We start from the raw sequence: 7,585 nt of genomic DNA, 5'->3' as shown, positions 1-7,585 counted from the left end.
CAGTCAGCTCAAGGACCGGGGCCACCTGGCCTTCGGGGTCACATGGGCTTGGGCACGACGGAAGGGACCGCTTGCCCCCGTGGAACAGACATTCTCCCCGTGGACAACCTCAGGTGCCGGGACCCTCTGCTCCGCCTTGGAAAACCCACCTTCTGCAATGTATGCCCAACGCAATCAGGCCGAGCAGATTGACCCCCTCGGCCCGGCCCCAGTGTGTGATGGGGCTCTGTGCGTGAGGGCTTGCTCTTCCCCACCTACACCAGGCACGGCATCTAACACACACACACACACACACACACACCACGCAGAGACACCCAGACCACGCACGCACGCACGGGGACGCACCCTCCTCTCCCCCACCCCACACACGAGCAGCCGAAGGACAAGAGGGTATGGCTGGGGCCTGAGCGGGAACAAGCGAAGCCTTGGTTTGCGGCCCCTCGGCCAACTGCATCAGGATTTTTGTCTGGGCTCGGAGGCCAGAGGATCTCTGCCATTTGCTAGCAGGGCCAGGGATGGCAGGAGGGTGGGTACGGGGCTCAGCCAGGGCCAGTTCTGCTGGCACGATCCTGTAGCACGTGGCCGCGTAGCACGGGGCCGGGTCTGAAGGAGGCCAAGCAGGGGCACAAGACCCAGCAGCGGCACAGGGAAGAGGCCCAGGGCACCCAGGAGCAGACGAGACCCGGGAGTCGTGCGTGCTTGGCGTGGCCGCGGGCCCCGTGACGCCCGAGGACTCGAGTGCTCAGCCCCGTGTAGTGGCCGCGAAGGCCTGCCTGGGAGAAACGCCCCGGGAGGCCGGCAGGAACCCGGGATCGGAAGGGATGTGGAGGGGCCCCGGGTCGGAGGAGATGGCTTTGGCTGTGTTTGGTTTTGTTTCTTCTTCCCAAGATCCCGGGTGTGAAAGGGGCCAGAGGTGAAGTCCTGGGCTGGAAAGCCTCACGATTCAGCCCCGCAGCCCCAGGCCCTGAGTGTGGAGGAGGGCGGAGCGGGTCGGCGAAGGGCGCGGCTGCCGTTTTCCTGATGGGCTGGAGGGGCAGTGTCGCTTTCCGGACGAAGAGGACCGGAAGGGTCCCCGAGACCTCCGCTGGGAGCCACGCACCCACCCAAGGATACGGCTCCAGGAGGCGACGGAGGAGGGCGGCTGCTTGCCCTGGCCCGAGCTGTGCGTCCCCCGCCTTGGCCACAGCAGTGGACATTCCCAGAAGAACAAGCGCCCGAGAGCACTGAGAAATTTTCCCCCGAGAAAACTTGACCCTCGTCCTGGCAGCAGGACACCTCGGGAAGAAAGCCACCCAGCGGCCACCTGGGCGAGACCGGCTGCCCGAGCAGGCGCGCGGGGCCTCTGGCCGCTGGCCCCGGGCTGCCAGCCCCCACCCGGACTCCCAGCCGTGCCAGGAGAGCAGCGTGGAGACGCACGCCGGGGCCCTCGGCAGGCTCTTGGGGCTCCCGGAGGCGGCGGCTAGCATCTACGGCCATACCACCCTGAACGCGCCCGATCTCGTCTGATCTCGGAAGCTAAGCAGGGTCGGGCCTGGTTAGTACTTGGATGGGAGACCGCCTGGGAATACCGGGTGCTGTAGGCTTTTGCTCCTCCCTCCCTCGCTGCTCCTTTTGTCTTCGGGGACTTCGCCACCACGCCCCCCACCACCACCACCACCCCCAGCACCACCACCACCACCACCACCACAACGACCCACCGTGACCACGACCCCGACCCCGTCCGGGCCACCCGCCAGACCCACGCACACCGAATCCTCACAGCTACGTCCCCGAATCCTCTCCCCTCCCCACACTCTCCTGGGGCGCGCGCCCGCGACACGGGTCACCAGCGAGGTTGGTCCCAGGCCACGTTGGGGACCGCTCCCCAACTGCCCTCCAGGCGGGCGGGGAGGGACGTGCGGAAGCCATGAGAAAGTGGGTCCTGCACCCCAGCGGGCCCCACAGCGGGACGCGCCACACCTGGGCTCGCCACAAGGTGGTGCACTGGGTCCAGGGCAAGACGCCAGGGGACAGAGAAGCAGGGAGCCTCAGTCGGGTGCTGCTCCACGTCGCGCTCCGTCGCTCAACCCAAGACAGGGCAGCCAGCGCGCGACCTCTACGTGGGATCCCGCCTCCCACGGCAGAGCCTGCGGTCACAGGGACAGAGGGCGCAGGCCGCCAGAGCTCCGGATGCCAGCGGCAGCTCCCCGTCCCGCTCAAAGGGAGGGAGGGCCGCCGCTGGCGCCCAGTCGCCTGTGCCACCCTCCGGGTCTCAAAGCACTCCTCAGTCAGCTCAAGGACCGGGGCCACCTGGCCTTCGGGGTCACATGGGCTTGGGCACGACGGAAGGGACCGCTTGCCCCCGTGGAACAGACATTCTCCCCGTGGACAACCTCAGGTGCCGGGACCCTCTGCTCCGCCTTGGAAAACCCACCTTCTGCAATGTATGCCCAACGCAATCAGGCCGAGCAGATTGACCCCCTCGGCCCGGCCCCAGTGTGTGATGGGGCTCTGTGCGTGAGGGCTTGCTCTTCCCCACCTACACCAGGCACGGCATCTAACACACACACACACACACACACACACCACGCAGAGACACCCAGACCACGCACGCACGCACGGGGACGCACCCTCCTCTCCCCCACCCCACACACGAGCAGCCGAAGGACAAGAGGGTATGGCTGGGGCCTGAGCGGGAACAAGCGAAGCCTTGGTTTGCGGCCCCTCGGCCAACTGCATCAGGATTTTTGTCTGGGCTCGGAGGCCAGAGGATCTCTGCCATTTGCTAGCAGGGCCAGGGATGGCAGGAGGGTGGGTACGGGGCTCAGCCAGGGCCAGTTCTGCTGGCACGATCCTGTAGCACGTGGCCGCGTAGCACGGGGCCGGGTCTGAAGGAGGCCAAGCAGGGGCACAAGACCCAGCAGCGGCACAGGGAAGAGGCCCAGGGCACCCAGGAGCAGACGAGACCCGGGAGTCGTGCGTGCTTGGCGTGGCCGCGGGCCCCGTGACGCCCGAGGACTCGAGTGCTCAGCCCCGTGTAGTGGCCGCGAAGGCCTGCCTGGGAGAAACGCCCCGGGAGGCCGGCAGGAACCCGGGATCGGAAGGGATGTGGAGGGGCCCCGGGTCGGAGGAGATGGCTTTGGCTGTGTTTGGTTTTGTTTCTTCTTCCCAAGATCCCGGGTGTGAAAGGGGCCAGAGGTGAAGTCCTGGGCTGGAAAGCCTCACGATTCAGCCCCGCAGCCCCAGGCCCTGAGTGTGGAGGAGGGCGGAGCGGGTCGGCGAAGGGCGCGGCTGCCGTTTTCCTGATGGGCTGGAGGGGCAGTGGCGCTTTCCGGACGAAGAGGACCGGAAGGGTCCCCGAGACCTCCGCTGGGAGCCACGCACCCACCCAAGGATACGGCTCCAGGAGGCGACGGAGGAGGGCGGCTGCTTGCCCTGGCCCGAGCTGTGCGTCCCCCGCCTTGGCCACAGCAGTGGACATTCCCAGAAGAACAAGCGCCCGAGAGCACTGAGAAATTTTCCCCCGAGAAAACTTGACCCTCGTCCTGGCAGCAGGACACCTCGGGAAGAAAGCCACCCAGCGGCCACCTGGGCGAGACCGGCTGCCCGAGCAGGCGCGCGGGGCCTCTGGCCGCTGGCCCCGGGCTGCCAGCCCCCACCCGGACTCCCAGCCGTGCCAGGAGAGCAGCGTGGAGACGCACGCCGGGGCCCTCGGCAGGCTCTTGGGGCTCCCGGAGGCGGCGGCTAGCGTCTACGGCCATACCACCCTGAACGCGCCCGATCTCGTCTGATCTCGGAAGCTAAGCAGGGTCGGGCCTGGTTAGTACTTGGATGGGAGACCGCCTGGGAATACCGGGTGCTGTAGGCTTTTGCTCCTCCCTCCCTCGCTGCTCCTTTTGTCTTCGGGGACTTCGCCACCACCCCCCCCACCACCACCACCACCCCCAGCACCACCACCACCACCACCACCACAACGACCCACCATGACCACGACCCCGACCCCGTCCGGGCCACCCGCCAGACCCACGCACACCGAATCCTCACAGCTACGTCCCCGAATCCTCTCCCCTCCCCACACTCTCCTGGGGCGCACGCCCGCGACACGGGTCACCAGCGAGGTTGGTCCCAGGCCACGTTGGGGACCGCTCCCCAACTGCCCTCCAGGCGGGCGGGGAGGGACGTGCGGAAGCCATGAGAAAGTGGGTCCTGCACCCCAGCGGGCCCCACAGCGGGACGCGCCACACCTGGGCTCACCACAAGGTGGTGCACTGGGTCCAGGGCAAGACGCCAGGGGACAGAGAAGCAGGGAGCCTCAGTCGGGTGCTGCTCCACGTCGCGCTCCGTCGCTCAACCCAAGACAGGGCAGCCAGCGCGCGACCTCTACGTGGGATCCCGCCTCCCACGGCAGAGCCTGCGGTCACAGGGACAGAGGGGGCAGGCCGCCAGAGCTCCGGATGCCAGCGGCAGCTCCCCGTCCCGCTCAAAGGGAGGGAGGGCCGCCGCTGGCGCCCAGTCGCCTGTGCCACCCTCCGGGTCTCAAAGCACTCCTCAGTCAGCTCAAGGACCGGGGCCACCTGGCCTTCGGGGTCACATGGGCTTGGGCACGACGGAAGGGACCGCTTGCCCCCGTGCAACAGACATTCTCCCCGTGGACAACCTCAGGTGCCGGGACCCTCTGCTCCGCCTTGGAAAACCCACCTTCTGCAATGTATGCCCAACGCAATCAGGCCGAGCAGATTGACCCCCTCGGCCCGGCCCCAGTGTGTGATGGGGCTCTGTGCGTGAGGGCTTGCTCTTCCCCACCTACACCAGGCACGGCATCTAACACACACACACACACACACACACACCACGCAGAGACACCCAGACCACGCACGCACGCACGGGGACGCACCCTCCTCTCCCCCACACCACACACGAGCAGCCGAAGGACAAGAGGGTATGGCTGGGGCCTGAGCGGGAACAAGCGAAGCCTTGGTTTGCGGGCCCTCGGCCATCTGCATCAGGATTTTTGTCTGGGCTCGGAGGCCAGAGGATCTCTGCCATTTGCTAGCAGGGCCAGGGATGGCAGGAGGGTGGGTACGGGGCTCAGCCAGGGCCAGTTCTGCTGGCACGATCCTGTAGCACGTGGCTGCGTAGCACGGGGCCGGGTCTGATGGAGGCCAAGCAGGGGCACAAGACCCAGCAGCGGCACAGGGAAGAGGCCCAGGGCACCCAGGAGCAGACGAGACCCGGGAGTCGTGCGTGCTTGGCGTGGCCGCGGGCCCCGTGACGCCCGAGGACTCGAGTGCTCAGCCCCGTGTAGTGGCCGCGAAGGCCTGCCTGGGAGAAACGCCCCGGGAGGCCGGCAGGAACCCGGGATCGGAAGGGATGTGGAGGGGCCCCGGGTCGGAGGAGATGGCTTTGGCTGTGTTTGGTTTTGTTTCTTCTTCCCAAGATCCCAGGTGTGAAAGGGGCCAGAGGTGAAGTCCTGGGCTGGAAAGCCTCACGATTCAGCCCCGCAGCCCCAGGCCCTGAGTGTGGAGGAGGGCGGAGCGGGTCGGCGAAGGGCGCGGCTGCCGTTTTCCTGATGGGCTGGAGGGGCAGTGGCGCTTTCCGGACGAAGAGGACCGGAAGGGTCCCCGAGACCTCCGCTGGGAGCCACGCACCCACCCAAGGATACGGCTCCAGGAGGCGACGGAGGAGGGCGGCTGCTTGCCCTGGCCCGAGCTGTGCGTCCCCCGCCTTGGCCACAGCAGTGGACATTCCCAGAAGAACAAGCGCCCGAGAGCACTGAGAAATTTTCCCCCGAGAAAACTTGACCCTCGTCCTGGCAGCAGGACACCTCGGGAAGAAAGCCACCCAGCGGCCACCTGGGCGAGACCGGCTGCCCGAGCAGGCGCGCGGGGCCTCTGGCTGCTGGCCCCGGGCTGCCAGCCCCCACCCGGACTCCCAGCCGTGCCAGGAGAGCAGCGTGGAGACGCACGCCGGGGCCCTCGGCAGGCTCTTGGGGCTCCCGGAGGCGGCGGCTAGCGTCTACGGCCATACCACCCTGAACGCGCCCGATCTCGTCTGATCTCGGAAGCTAAGCAGGGTCGGGCCTGGTTAGTACTTGGATGGGAGACCGCCTGGGAATAACGGGTGCTGTAGGCTTTTGCTCCTCCCTCCCTCGCTGCTCCTTTTGTCTTCGGGGACTTCGCCACCACCCCCCCCACCACCACCACCCCCAGCACCACCACCACCACCACCACCACAACGACCCACCGTGACCACGACCCCGACCCCGTCCGGGCCACCCGCCAGACCCACGCACACCGAATCCTCACAGCTACGTCCCCGAATCCTCTCCCCTCCCCACACTCTCCTGGGGCGCGCGCCCGCGACACGGGTCACCAGCGAGGTTGGTCCCAGGCCACGTTGGGGACCGCTCCCCAACTGCCCTCCAGGCGGGCGGGGAGGGACGTGCGGAAGCCATGAGAAAGTGGGTCCTGCACCCCAGCGGGCCCCACAGCGGGACGCGCCACACCTGGGCTCGCCACAAGGTGGTGCACTGGGTCCAGGGCAAGACGCCAGGGGACAGAGAAGCAGGGAGCCTCAGTCGGGTGCTGCTCCACGTCGCGCTCCGTCGCTCAACCCAAGACAGGGCAGCCAGCGCGCGACCTCTACGTGGGATCCCGCCTCCCACGGCAGAGCCTGCGGTCACAGGGACAGAGGGCGCAGGCCGCCAGAGCTCCGGATGCCAGCGGCAGCTCCCCGTCCCGCTCAAAGGGAGGGAGGGCCGCCGCTGGCGCCCAGTCGCCTGTGCCACCCTCCGGGTCTCAAAGCACTCCTCAGTCAGCTCAAGGACCGGGGCCACCTGGCCTTCGGGGTCACATGGGCTTGGGCACGACGGAAGGGACCGCTTGCCCCCGTGCAACAGACATTCTCCCCGTGGACAACCTCAGGTGCCGGGACCCTCTGCTCCGCCTTGGAAAACCCACCTTCTGCAATGTATGCCCAACGCAATCAGGCCGAGCAGATTGACCCCCTCGGCCCGGCCCCAGTGTGTGATGGGGCTCTGTGCGTGAGGGCTTGCTCTTCCCCACCTACACCAGGCACGGCATCTAACACACACACACACACACACACACACCACGCAGAGACACCCAGACCACGCACGCACGCACGGGGACGCACCCTCCTCTCCCCCACCCCACACACGAGCAGCCGAAGGACAAGAGGGTATGGCTGGGGCCTGAGCGGGAACAAGCGAAGCCTTGGTTTGCGGCCCCTCGGCCATCTGCATCAGGATTTTTGTCTGGGCTCGGAGGCCAGAGGATCTCTGCCATTTGCTAGCAGGGCCAGGGATGGCAGGAGGGTGGGTACGGGGCTCAGCCAGGGCCAGTTCTGCTGGCACGATCCTGTAGCACGTGGCCGCGTAGCACGGGGCCGGGTCTGATGGAGGCCAAGCAGGGGCACAAGACCCAGCAGCGGCACAGGGAAGAGGCCCAGGGCACCCAGGAGCAGACGAGACCCGGGAGTCGTGCGTGCTTGGCGTGGCCGCGGGCCCCGTGACGCCCGAGGACTCGAGTGCTCAGCCCCGTGTAGTGGCCGCGAAGGCCTGCCTGGGAGAAACGCCCCGGGAGGC

The 7,585-nt window shown here is 67.5% G+C and overlaps 3 non-coding genes across 3 annotated transcripts; all 3 read left to right on the top strand.

The window, feature by feature from the left end:
- Positions 1-1,464: 1,464 nt before the first annotated feature.
- LOC141412613 (5S ribosomal RNA) lies at positions 1,465-1,583 on the top strand. The gene has a single exon (XR_012437454.1). It is a non-coding gene; the product is annotated as a 5S ribosomal RNA (ribosomal RNA).
- A 2,145-nt stretch (positions 1,584-3,728) lies between these two features.
- On the top strand, positions 3,729-3,847 carry LOC141413528 (5S ribosomal RNA). The gene has a single exon (XR_012438319.1). It is a non-coding gene; the product is annotated as a 5S ribosomal RNA (ribosomal RNA).
- Positions 3,848-5,992: 2,145 nt separating this feature from the next.
- Positions 5,993-6,111, top strand: LOC141412610 (5S ribosomal RNA). Its single transcript, XR_012437451.1, has one exon. It is a non-coding gene; the product is annotated as a 5S ribosomal RNA (ribosomal RNA).
- The last annotated feature ends 1,474 nt before the right edge of the window (positions 6,112-7,585 follow it).

The sequence above is a fragment of the Castor canadensis genome, chromosome 10, assembly GCF_047511655.1.
Source record: "Castor canadensis chromosome 10, mCasCan1.hap1v2, whole genome shotgun sequence".
NCBI classification, from domain to species: Eukaryota; Metazoa; Chordata; class Mammalia; order Rodentia; family Castoridae; genus Castor; species Castor canadensis.
The sequence above is the reverse complement of the archived record's forward strand: the minus strand, read 5'-3'. Positions and strand labels throughout refer to the sequence as shown.